Raw genomic sequence first — 14,228 nt, 5'->3', positions numbered from 1 at the left:
ATACCCAAGAGGGGAGGAGCCTGGGAAAAAAGTAACCTGTCTAACTCAAGGAATGGGACGATATCCCAATGTGATGGCTGCCATGGGATCGTAGAAGAAAATAAACTGCCGGGGGGGAGCCCGGCAGTGGTAATCAGCTGGTCGCAGGAGCATGTTCCTGTGACCAGCGATCACTACAGGGGTAAAAACGGGAGCGCGCACCTGGCGATATATCGCCGGTGCACACTCCCATCGTGGGCAATATGGTCGCTTAGCGACCATATTGCCCACGATATTACACAAAATCGCCCCCGTGTGTACGCACCTTTACTTTCTGAATCTCTCATCCCATAAAATCTCACCCATAGTGCCATAGGCGTGATTAATATTGAAGACACAATAGCTACTTCACTGGAAAATGTGCATTTGGCAAATGTGAAGAAGTTAGCCCTCAGTCACCAACAACTGATACGGCTACTGGCGGACTAATTGTTGAATTATATGGGTCTGCCTCAGGTCCTATTTCTTCACCATGCATTCATGGTTTTATGGCGTTTCCTTGATTAGTTTGGGCTCTGGAGAGATGCACATGACCCTCTGTTTTGAATATAGTCTGATTCATACCTGATCGCTTAGTTGCAGATGAGTGCGAATGGTCAGCTGCCGCCGAGACAGAAAGAAAACCCTCTCTGTGTAAATCTGTGAGTGTATTGTGAAAATATCGCTATCTTGTCACACATCCATAACCATTCACTCACCATTGAATGATTTTCCCAGTCTGTACAAATGTGGATAAGTCTGACCCTTCCACAACTGACAGGCGCTGATCTAAACCCTCCATTAAAATGCCTGGACACACTTGTGTTTGACATTCCCAGAAAACAGCGGGTTGCAACCCCCCAAACGCCAGTCAGTCAAATTGCGAGAGGGATTGTGATTTAGAGATTTGCTACAGTATTTCTGACACTATTTTGGCTCGTGCATTCGCCTTATGAGCAGTATGCATGCGCAGTCATTCTATAACAGATTGCGAATTTGCACATCGGCGATCAACTGAATCCAGCCCACAGTTGCTTTTCGCGAGCAGAGATTCTGCCCCATCTCAGAAACTGTATAGGAGTAATGTCGACCATATGTGTAATGGGTAATTTCATTATGCTGATCTGTGATTTAGTTCTCAGTGTGACGGCAAAAATACATGTTCAAAATCCCTGTCTTGCTGATCATTTTTGGGTGTTAATCAGTGGCTCCAGATTGTCAAAATCTAACATGTTAAACAATCACCCAACCAAAATGAAAATGTAAAATTGTCACTGTGGCGACCGTATTGCAAGAAGATAGGCAGTACAATTTTGACGAGAACGGGTGCAATCTATTTCTAGTCTAGTCAAAATCGGCCATAGTTATTAAAGTTTGTAGAAGAATTGTCGTAATCCCCCAAACGCACCTGACTGCATAGCTGTAAATAGGCGGTGCAATCATTTACAGTTCTACTGATCCAATGTCTGCACTGCTCTGACACTGAACACTTTACTAGGGAAAAGATTACTCCTTTTTTCCTTGTGCCCCATCTACATCGCTGCAGTAATTTGTGCTTTGTATGAATTTCTCTTGTGTAAAGTGGTTAATGTTTAGATCTCTACACTACATCGTCATGAAACGCAAATCGTAAAACTTCTGTGTGTTTTTTTTTTTTTTCTTATATATATTTAGTCTTCCTTCCTGTCTAACCGGTTAACTGTTGATCATGTAGTTTAACAAATAAGGTTTTTATTTTTGTGTGTGTGTGTGTGGTTTTTTTTTTTTTTTTTTTTAAACAATGTTTAGCTGGTGGTATGTTTTTCAAGCACTACCTTGATATGCTGGTATGTTACTGCTGCATGGGAAAAATGGATACAACTCTACTTCAATCAATCTTAATCGGCCTTGTTTGGTGCACACAATAAAAACCTAGTGCCAAATACTGCACCTTCTATTAAGACCTTACACAAGTCTTTGATTTATTTGCTACCAGATAAAACAATTAGTTCACTTTGAAAGAACGAACCTGGAGCAACTTAATGCAGAGGTGTAGCATGGACCCATGGCACCAGGAATAAGCTATTGCAACAGCACAATGCGCAAGGAAGGGATGTGGCCACACATTAGTACCCCCATTTCAAATCATGCCACAAAGTAGCACAATCTTATTCACATTACACAGCACGTAGTGCCCCTTATTCACATTATGCTACACAGTAGTGCTCCTTACACATAATGCCTGCACTAGTAGTGCTACTTATACATGTAATGCACACATTAGTAGTGTCCCTTATACGCCATGCCCACCATAGTAGCACTCCTTATACATAATGCCCACAGTAGTAATGCAGATTTCACACACAATGCACATAGTAGTAGTAGAGCCGCTGATGCGCATAATACTGACCGAAGTAGAGCCCACAGCAGAAGTGCTGCTTATACATAATGGCCACAGTAATAGTGCTGCTTATACATAACCCCCACAGTTACCTACACTAGAAGAGCTACTTATAAGTAACACCCAAGGCTACCGACAGCAGTACTCTCACACACTTTATTTGCCTAATTTTGTCTGACAGCTCCTTCTCACTTTCAGCAGCCCTGCTTCCCTGTAGCTCCGCTGCCTCTGACCTCTGCCTCTTTCATCTGTTGATGCTCTCACACCCACGCAGGTAGTTTGGAGCCGAGAGGGCTCTTCATGCTGCTGGCACCACTGCCTGTTCTACAGAGTGACCGGTGCAGAGCGCGGAGAGGACCTCCCTGCTTTGCATCCTCTGCTGCGCAGCTAGAGCCTGATCTGCAGCACCCTCTACAGTTTTTGGCACCTGGGGCTCGTGTTCCAGTGGAGCCACCCTCCCTACTCCCCTGCTTGATGTTTTGTAAAAGTAGATGGATAGCTTTTAAATATTTTATACTGCATTTTAGTTAAATGGTGCGTGTACAGGGCAACTATATGCAAATGTAATATGTGCAGAGAGTTAGATTTGAGGGAGTGATTTGTTTCTGTGCAGGGTAAATATTGGCTGATTTTATTCTTGCACTGCCATTTATATTTCTGTTTGAGTACATCCCGCTCAAATTGAACTTTCTATACATGTTGTATATCCCCCACCTGCAGTGCACATGGTTTTGCCCATTTTAGAACAAACTTCAGTACTTATGTAATATCTGGGCTCCCGTTTTTCTTATGAGACCGCGTCCCCTCGCGGGGCTCGCTGCGCTCACCACGCTTCGGGCACGGTGGCTCGCTGCGCTCGCCACACTATATAAAATCAACTCCATGCGTAGTTGGATAGTAGGGGTATGAAAAAATGGGGTGCATTTAACATGGGAGCCCAGATAATACATAAGTACCCAAACTTCTCCTGCCATCAGGTCTGACTTAGGCCCTTAGTGTAAAGTTATTCCACACTAAAATATACTGCACTTACTTACAGCATGCTAGTCCAGAAAGCACAATGCTGAACCCGGTTGCATTTTCTCCTGAACTGTATATCAGTTTATAGTCCTGCTCCTGGTCTTATCTGGAGCCACATTCACTTCCCTCTTTATATCCATTCGTAACCGTTTTAGGCATAACCCTGCACAGCTCTAGTAAATTGTGGTGATTTATTAGATATGATGTACAAATTACTCAAGATCATATTATTCCCCAGGCCTGTTTTTGCAGATGTGGTCTGGCACAGAAACCAGGATGGGAGATCCTCCATCGTTGCAGTAGGTACAGCTGGAAGCGTAGTTTGCAACATTTTAAAATGGTTTCAGGGCAAGAAATTCACATGATGTGCTAACTGGCTGAACCTTGATTATAAATGTTCTTTGTATTTTAAATCTTCTTGAATAAATTAAGTGGGGTAAAATAAGATTATATATATATATATATATATATATATAATTTAATTTAAAAGTGCAAGTAAGCAGAACTGCATTGAAAATACCTGAAGGGGCGTTTCTGGGGGCCAGGTATACTAAGCTTGAAAAGTGATCACATAAAGAGTAATAAACACTAAGCCAATCAGCTCCTAACTGCCATGTCACAGGCTGTGCTCGCAGAATGACAGATAGGAGGTGATTGGCTGGTGGTTTATCACTCTCCATTTTATCACTTTTCAAGACTTTGGTGTTCCAGGGCGAGATGTACTATGTGAACACCTAGGGGCTGTACTGACAGTTGGCACGCAATGAATGCTGACATGCACACACTGTGTACCCTTATGCTATGCTACGCATTTGCTACAGCTAGTATTATTTTAGATGGGTACCTGGTATTTATCTGCTTGGGGTTTTTGCATCATTTGAGGCACCATGCCTAAACCTGGCTTAAACACATTAAAAACACTTGTTTACACCACTCTGTCTATGACAGTCCCACCCCCACACACACACTGGGCTGATTTCTGCCGATACGACAAATCAGGCTGTCAAGTCGGCCCAAATCCAGGTTAGTTTGATGTCCCCTCAGGTCCGATGATGACCGTCTGACCACCAGGCCTCAGACCTCCCTTGCGGCAGGGAGCAGGTACGCATGTGATCCCGGGCGACTCGCAGGGTATCGGTTTGCTGTACACTGCTGCAAGAAATCGCAGCAGTGTATGGCCACCTTAAGGAAGGAAGACATGCCTTTTAAGTCTGTAAAAAATAAATTTGTGCGTGACTGAAAGTTTGCGCTGAAGCAGCTGTGCGTGGTCTATGGAACTCAATAGGGCTTACACCAGAAGTCCTTAGAGTAGAATAGAAGCAAAAGAGTTTTGAGTTCCAAATACGGGGCACAGCGCTACATAAAATAGTGTAAACTGGTGATAAACAATTCAATGTGCTCAAAATAAACAGGAAAGTACTTCCCTTCTGTATATTCCAAAAAGGGTAAGTATATCGATCCTTTTTCAAATGAATAAAAGAATTCTCAAGGTGTGCAGTCCGTTTTTTTCATAAGTGTCCCAATATAATCATAAAAAAATTAAAAAACATACATTGTGTGAACAAGTGAAAAAAAAAAATAATAAAATAATTTCGTTGTAAGGTGCTTTGAAGTAAGAATATTGGGGCAGATTTATTAAGCTTGGAAAAGAGATAAACTGGAGATAAAGCAGAGAAAAGGTAAAAGGAGATAAAGCACCAGCCAATCAGCTGTGTTTGAAAAAGACAGTTGGGAGTTGATTGGCTGGTGCTTTATCTCCTTTTACCTTTTCTCCGCTTTATCTCCAGTTTATCTCTTCGCCAAGCTTAATACATCTGCCTCAGTCTTCTTTATCCTATAATGTACAGATCTCTGTAGAATATTTGTGAGATTTGTTTGATAGGAGGTCTACTCCGGGGGCGTACCTCTACTCACATAAATATTATACGATATACTCCCATAAAGGTTTCTTTCGATAAGGCCCCTTAAACTTTCACAAGCAGGGAAGATAAATAAGCGTACCCCCACTCACTGGTTGCTGGGTAGAGTAACTCCTATAAAGGTATCTTTCATAGAGATTTTTTTGAAAGGTATATTCTAAATAGTAGGGTCAATAGTTTTATGTTGGCGTACCCCTACTCACATCCAAAGTGGCAGATGAAAACACATAAAGGTATCTTTCTATTCCTAATTCAAAAGGGTTACCCAAAGAAAATGGCGTACCATACTCACGATGTTTTAGAATGGAGCCAGACGCAACAAGGTATCTTTTAGTGTCCAGAAACCCTTGTATAGTAAACAGGCTTAGGTCTCTCAATATGGATTTTTTTGTAGAACCCTCCCGACTCTTTCCACAGGTCCCTTCTAAGTCTGTTTGTATGAACTTATCACTAAGTGGTGAGAATACTTCTTGTTTCACCACTTTCTTGATCAGACCTATTTTTATAGGTGACCCTGCAAACCTCTGCCCTTGTTATAGTAAGTCTCTGACCGGTAGTGAAGTGTAGCCATCAAATGGTGTAAACATCGATTTAAAATCCGTAATTTGCAAAAGTAATTTTAGCTGTCAACATTTATTCAAATGTTTTTCTTTAACCCGTTCATGCCTTTAAACCTAATTTTGCTACTGCGTGTGTGTGTGTGTGTGTGTGTGTGTGTGTGCAATTTAGATAAGAATCCAAGAGTAAAGGTCTTGTCTATAACTTTCTTACTATACCTCTAAAGGGAATGTACATTTTACTACTTAAAACAGCAACTGCAAAAGGTATTACAGTATGTCATGTTTGTGTTTTTTATAGGCCTCATTCATTTGTGTAATTAGAATGACTTAACATTATAATGTAGCAACACCGTGTAGTAGGTTTTAAACCTCTCATTTGCTACTACAAATTACTGGACCTGGGTTGTGGAATGTACTGTAAACCGGTTTTAAAGTATTCAATGTACATTCTGTATGTTGGCGCGGTTACATGATGTACATCAGGCCTGGCCAACCTGTGGCTCTCCAGATGTTGTAAAACTACAAATCCCAGAATGCCTTGGCACCGTTTTAACACTACCTTATAGCAAAACTGTGGCAAGGCATGATGGAATTTGTAGTTTTACAACATCTGGAGAGCCACATGTTGGCCAGGTCTGATGTACATTGCCTGTATTCTCAGTGAGTGGGAAAAATAGAAGTGTGTGTGTGTGTTAGAATATATATACATCTATAATTTTCCACTATAGGTTAACAAAGTATATACCGCTGCAGCTTGGTATCGTGCCCAACTGAACATAGTTTGTATATTTGTGTGTAAATGGTATACGGTCGTTAGGTTGACCACTGAAGGTCGACACATGAAATAGGTTGGAAGGTTGACAATCAAAAGGTCAAAATGAGTTGTTCCCATTTTATTTCTTTTTTGTTGAGCTGACCTGGTATTTCATGCCCTACATCCACTAGGCATGGCGGGAGAATAAAATAGCAAGTGCAGCGGTATACGTGATAGTGTCCATGTAGACATTCGGGACAAAAAAAAAACGCCCATGAAACTCATGACCTAATGCTTGTGTCGACCTTCCAACCCTGTTGGCCTTAGCCATGTCGACCTTTTCATGTGTCTACCTAAGCCATATTGACCTTCTGTGGTCGAACTAATGCTTTGACCCTTATCCATGTAAATCTGGTTGTGACGCTATCCATAGACCTACCTGCAAGTCACTGATTATCTATCTATTGTAGTGCCTTTGTATCTAGTCTGTCTTCTGTCTATAGACAAACTTCTAATTGTAAATGCTTTTTCTATGCTTACAGGTTTTACTAGTTTAAGAGTAGGGTACTTACCAGCATGACTATTAGGCATTATGAACACCTTGATTATTACAGATCTACAGTATAAAGTAGTCAATAGGTCAACACCAAATGGTCGACACTTACAACAGGTTGATAGTGTCTATGAACTTCGGCAGGCAGGGCGCCGATTCAAAGGGGGCAGCATGAAGGCGGCGGATCAAGCCCGCTGACGTCACTATTTTGGGCGGTCCCGGGCTGCCGACGCCACAAAAGGGGCGTGGCCGCGCCGTGATGAAAAGGGGCTGGCCCATCCACCGCTCCTAAGGCTTTGCACTCCCGGGGAAGCGTCGGGCATCACTATCTACAGCGGCGCCGGGCTTCCCTGGTCTCACCTGCAGGGAGGAAGGCAGGCTGTTTTAGCGGGGCACTGCCAGAGAGGCAGGGCGCATTTTGCCCTTTAAAAATCGTGCTGGGCGCAGCGCTCCACTAAAACTGCCTAGCGGGAACACTCTCACACAACGCCGGTAACCGCTAGATCCCCTGTGCTGGCAGATACCGGCGGAGAGGCGATCATCCATCTGCCTGAGACGCACGAGCATCTTATACACTTGTGCATCTCAGTAATTCATGTGGCAGGGTACGGCAACCCTGCCTGTGTCCACTTAAGAGAGACAGTCCGATTTAGGGTTCGGTAGTGCATGCGTCTTGTGCACAAAGGGGTGTATGCGGTGCGCAAGTGCGCCCCATGCAAAAAAAAAGGACTCATTTTCCTGTGCTCCATATTACATATTGGCAAATGTTTCCATTTCAAACCCCCACTATCCACGTCAGCCCAAAGCGTCCTCACGTCCTGTTCATACCCCCACTATCCACGTCTGCGTGGAGTTGATTTTATGAAGTGTGGCGAGCGGATGCAGAAGTCAAGTAATCTGCGGCCCTTCGCTGGGCTCCCTGCGCTCACCACGCTTTAGGCTCATTTTACGCGTCCCCTCGCAAGGCTCGCCTCGCTTCGGGCTCGGCAGCTAGCTGCACTTGCCACACTTTATGAAATCAACTCCACACTGACGTGGATAGTGGGGGTATGAACAGGTTGCGAGGACCCGTACCGCATTCCCTCGCGGGGCTCTCCCTGCTTTGGTCTGGCGTGGATTGTGGGGGTGTTTCAGGAACACATTCACACCTGTCATGTCAGGCAGGTTAAAAATGGTCAATGGTTCCCACACAATGTAAAGTGCTGACACTACGCTAACTACGTAATGCTGACTGACTACGCTAACTGCGTGGGCTCCGGTTAGGTGCGAACGTACACACAGTCACAGACACCAGTTGGCTGCGGTAACACGATGCTGACTTCGCTGGCTGCGATGCTGACAGGGACACTACGCTGACTACGTAAGTGCCGCCGTGAAACTACACAAGTACCGTTTGGTAATCTGTAACTACCTTCACTAGCAACCCATATCTCTACAGGCTTGCTCCACTCACCACACTTTAAGCAAGTTGGCTTTCTGTGCCCACCACAACTTTATGGTTAACAATTGTAGTCCATGTGCTTAGTCAATCAACCGTGTTGCCTATAGCATTTCCTATAACATGGACACTCTTACACACAAAGTTAAAAAAAATTTGCCAGTTAAACTAACTTTCTGTTCTTGGCGAGTGGGAGGAAGCACCCACAAACACAACTCCATACAGCTAGACACTAATTTGTGCTGCCCATGTATTTACTTTTAGATATTTTATGGGTCTTTATATTCTATTACACATACCCAAACAATTGAAGTAAAGGTACTTATGTAACAATCTTATGTTTCCACCAGCGGAAATAGCGGCCCCACCTGTCCAATGTTAAATTTTCTGCTTGTGAGACAAATAATCTTACCACTCAAAATAGTTAATAACTAACATAGACCATATGTATACTTTATGTTGCCATCATTATTTCAACCTCATTTTCATTTTTTTGGACACTAGGAGGCTTAAAATATGAATAGCAAATTCTCAAATTTTCAAGAAAATTTCAAACACTGATTTTTTTAGGGACCAGTTCAGTTCTGATGTGACTTTGAGGGACTTGTATGTGAGACACCCCCATAAATGATGCCATTTCAAAAACTGCACCCCTCACAGTATTCAAAACAGCATTTTGGAAGTTTGTTAACCCTTTAGGTGTTTCACAGGAATTAAAACAAAGTGTAGGTGAAATTTCAAAATTTCTTTTTTTTTGCAGAGTTTCAATTTTAATACATTTTTCTAACGAATACAGTAGATTTTACTAGAGAAATGTGACTAAAAATTGATTCCCCCAATTCTTTGGTTTTCATAAATATCCTATATGTGGCCCTAGTGTGCACGGTGACCAAACCACAGGCTTCATAATAGAAGGAGCACCTACTTGATTTTGGAGCCTCCTTTTTATGAGATTATTTTTTAGGCACCATGTAGGTTTCTAGGCACCATAAGATGCTAAAAGTTAGGAACCCCCCCACAAGTGACCCCATTTTGCAAACTACACCCTTCAGGGAATTCATCTAGGGGTATAGTGTACATTTCAAACCCCCAGGGGTTTCACCAATTGTGGTACAACTGGGCAGTGAAAATGAAAAAAAAAATTTTTTCATTTTCACAGCTCAGTTGTATCAAAATTGGTGAAACCCCTGGGGGTTTGAAATGTACACTATACCCCTTGATGAATTCCCTGAAGGGTGTAGTTTGCAAAATGGGGTCACTTGTGGGGGGGTTCCACTGTATGGGTGTTTCAGGGGTCATTCAACCAGAATCTGTGCTGCAAAATCCAAATATCACTCCTTCCCTTCTGAGTCCTGCCATGCACCCAACTGGTATTTTTTGGTCACATGTGAGGCATTGCCGTACTCGGGAGAAATTGGGGCACAGATTTTGGGGTGCTTTGTCTCCTTCATTCCTTGTGAAAATGAAAAATTTTGAGCCAGATCTGCATTTTTGTGTAAAAAAATGTAATTTTTTACAGAAAAATGCAGTTCTGGCTCAAAATTTTTCATTTTCACAAGGAATGAAGGAGACAAAGCACCCCAAAATCTGTGCCCCAATTTCTCCCGAGTACGGCAATGCCTCACATGTGACCAAAAAATACCAGTTGGGTGCATGGCAGGACTCAGAAGGGAAGGAGTGATATTTGGTGGTGGAATGAATGGTGGGTGCTATGTCGCATTAGCAAGACCCCCGAAGCACCAATACATTGGAACCCCCCCACAAGTGACCCCATTTTGGTCACCAGCTTTGGGAGGGGGGCTGGCGCTGTGGCTGGCGGGGGGGTGGGAGGGGTGCTGGCGCTGCGGCAGCCGGGTGGGTGGGAGGGAGGGGGGCTGCCGGGTGGGAGGGGGGGGGGCTGGTGATCGGTGCTGTACTTAACAGCACCGATCACCACCGATCACTGTGTTACCGAGCGGCTTAGCCGCCGGTAACACAGAAAACGCTGCAATTGGCTGTTCACATTTGAACAGCCAATCGCAGCGATCGCCGCGAGGGGGGATGTCTGCTGTCAGGGACAGCAGACATCTCCAAACTGTCACCGCGTCTATAGACGCGGTGACAGTTTAAAACCATGACGTGTATATATACGTCTTCGGTCGGGAAGTACCTCCCGACCATGACGTGTATATATACGTCATATGTCGGGAATATCTTTATATATATGTGTGTGTGTGTGTGTGTGTGTGTGTGTGTGTGTGTATATATGTATATATATGTGTGTGTGTGTGTGTGTGTGTGTGTGTGTGTGTGTGTGTGTGTATATGTATATATATATATGTGTGTGTGTGTGTGTGTGTGTATATGTGTATATGTGTATATGTATATATATATATATATATATATATATATATATATATATATATATATACACATATATATATATATATATTTCAGTTCATTAACATTGTTTTTTTTTACTTTTTATGCAGCTCATGCTGCTGCTGCGGCTGGCAGGGGGGGGGGAGGGGGAGGGGGGTGCGTGCGCTCCTGCCTGCCGGGCGGGTGAGTGCCGGGTGGGTGGGAGGGGGGTGCAGCTCATCGGTGGTGATCGGTGCTGTACTTAACAGCACCGATCACCACCGATCCCTGTGTTACCGAGCGGCTTAGCCGCCGGTAACACAGGAAACGCTGTGAATGGCTGTTCAGATTTGAACAGCCAATCACAGCGATCGCCGACCGGGGGGGGCACCCCTGCCCCCCCTGGGCGGCGAGGGGGTATGTCTGCTGTCAGGGACAGCAGACATCTCTTAACTGTCACCGCGTCTATAGACGCAGTGACAGTTAGAAGCCATGACGTACATGTACGTCAAATGTCGGGAAGTACTTCCCGACCATGACGTACATGTACGTCAAATGTCGGGAAGGGGTTAAAACTAGTCTGATCTGTTTTGTCAGAAATGGCCACGGATTGTCGAATTCTCAGCCTATTTTCGACACTCCTCAGACTTTCCGACACTCAATTGTCGGAACCTTGAATTCCGACTTTCGAGTTCCTTCGAAAGGAATTAAACCGGTCTGGGATTCCAACAGTTGAGCCCTTCAGACAGCCGTAATCCCCGACTGAATACCGCCCAAATCTCCCTTTTTAAAAATGACTGGACAAACATTACGTTTTTGTTTTTTTTTTGTTTGTTTGTAGCTTTCAATTTGTCCATTTTGTGTAGTCTTCCTTATGTTTTGATTTGATTGAAATATTACTGTATCTAAAGACCATTAAATTGTCATGTACATTAGGCTGATTAGTATGATAGTTTGCAAAAATGATTGATTTTAAGGTTTACCTAAAGTATTTTGTCTATTAAAACAAACACTGTTGCCTGATGCTGACAGGCAAACCTTTTTTTTTTTTTTTGGTACATATCTTCTTTGGTCAGATGGGCTAGATCAGTCATATCCAAACTATGGCCCTCCAGCTGTTGTGAAACTACAAGTCCCATCATGCCTTGCCACAGTTTTGCCATTATCGAAGGTTAAAGCTATGGCAAGGCATGCTGGGATGTGTAGTTTCACAACAGACATAGTTTGGACATGCCTGGGCTAGATCCTTACCACAATTAATGATTTTAATCAGATTATGGTGTGGCTGATTTGAATATCTCCATTTTTGTGGTTTGAATGCCTTGGCAAGTACAATTTAGTGAATAACTACCGATAGTGGTGTAAAATACCCTGTTGTCCTGGTTTCATTTTAATACTGTACTGAACATATTCTTCTTTTCAATGCACTGTCCGGTGCATCATCGGTTCATACTGTACTGAAGACTTGCATGCTGCATTACAAGCGTGTGCCAGGCAGCATTTTTGTCAGGTGATTTAGCAGACATGTGATATAGTAACAGAGCGTAAGAATAAGGTGTTTGATGTTACTGAGTCACGTTCTGCTGGACGACTTCCTCTTATGTCATCCCTTATATAGCAAAGCAAACATCAGGCACTCTTAGTAGCAGCATTTACATGAGCAGGAGGAAGCTGAAGGTAAGAGCTCCATACAGTAATACGCCTCATCCAATTCATTCACTGTAGGACTGACTGGGAGCCCTGTCTGCGGGATTCAGAGAACATGGAACTTCTCATAGATCTCTGTAGAACACAAACTCTTGGGTTAAGTTTTTTATTCTTTGACATTTTATCATACTTCAGGAAGGTAAGTTTGGCTTCTAATAATAAATTAATTTTTATTATACTATGTGGAATGAAGCATTTTAAAATAGGGTCGTGGTTTGGATTTGTTTTAAAGTGTGTTGTGTTTTTTAGAGTAACTTTTTTTTTTTTTTTTTATCTCTCTGGTTTTACAGAGTATTTTTTTTGTTTTGTTCTTTTATTGCATGTGGTTTAAATTGATAGGTTTCAAAATCAATGATATGGTTGTCAATTGGTCAAAGCATGTCTGTCTGAAATCCTGTAGCGGGTGTACACCAACTGTTTTATGTTAAAGATGCACAAGTGACCTGGAAAACCTGATCTGTAAACCTTCTGTAGCGTGTCGTTGCTTGTGTTTTTGTTGAATTTGTGGCGCAAACTGTATTTAGTTACTCCTCTTGCTAGAAGTTAGGAGTTTTGCATTTTCCGGTTTGTGTTCTACGTAAGTTATTCTTTTTCTTTTTTAATTGATAATTTTGTGTGTTTTTTGGCATTTGAGTGAAGTGGCAGTGGCAGCACGGAAGATATACTGTATATGAATAAAAATGGTTTTACTTTTCTATGATCAGCATTACTTGGGAGCGTATTTATCAAACTTCAGATTGTGAGAGGGAAACTGCTAGCCAATCAGCTTCTTCCTTACATTTTACAACCTGTGTTTGAACAATGACGGGAGCTGATAGGTTGGTACTTTCTATTAGTTTTTTTTTTTTTTTTTTTTATCACTGCAAGCTTTAATAAATACAGTGAAACCCCCTTGACATACCAGATTTGTTTTTTTAGAGACAGAGATAGCCCTGTCTTTGCTTCTATACTGGCCTCAGGTGCTGTCAGTGTTGCTGTCAGACAGACGGTTCTGATTAGCAGAGCTCTCTGGTCTCACACAGAAGAGACCTGATTTAAAAAAGAAAATTGTATCGGTTATCCTGACATCCAATGCAAAACACATTTGGAGGTGTACTCAATTGACTTTGCTAATGAACTATTTAGCTTAGTAAACAGGTTTACACTAATTTGTATAACAAATGGAAGAAAAAAAAACGTAAGAAAATTGCATTTTTTTTCCTCCTAAAAGTTCCCTGATGTTAGATAGGTGTATGTTGTACGTAGGTATGCTATGTGTGTGTACATATACTGTATGCAAATGTAAGCAGTTTTCTGTTTGCACACATACTGTAGATGATACTTAAAATGATTTTGACAATTCTGAGAGTTCAGAATGACAAACTGTTTAAATCGTCCAGTGTGTGCGCGTTGTCACTGACATTGCACGTGTCAGCCACATCCTCAGTCTGTACATGCAGGAGGACATTACTAATGAGAGCATGGCTGATGCCAGCACTTCCTTGCTGGCGGCATTGGCAAGGGTTTATGCACTTTTCGATGTCTGGTCCCATTATCTGG

The 14,228-nt window shown here is 42.6% G+C and overlaps 1 protein-coding gene across 2 annotated transcripts in view; it reads left to right on the top strand.

Moving 5' to 3' along the window:
* The window catches only part of GRAMD2B (GRAM domain containing 2B), a 167,200-nt gene that overhangs the window by 131,975 nt on the left and 20,997 nt on the right, over nt 1-14,228 (top strand). The window lies entirely within an intron of this gene.

This window comes from Crinia signifera, chromosome 1, assembly GCF_055691185.1.
Source record: "Crinia signifera chromosome 1, ASM5569118v1, whole genome shotgun sequence".
Classification (NCBI taxonomy): domain Eukaryota; kingdom Metazoa; phylum Chordata; class Amphibia; order Anura; family Myobatrachidae; genus Crinia; species Crinia signifera.
The sequence above is the reverse complement of the archived record's forward strand: the minus strand, read 5'-3'. Positions and strand labels throughout refer to the sequence as shown.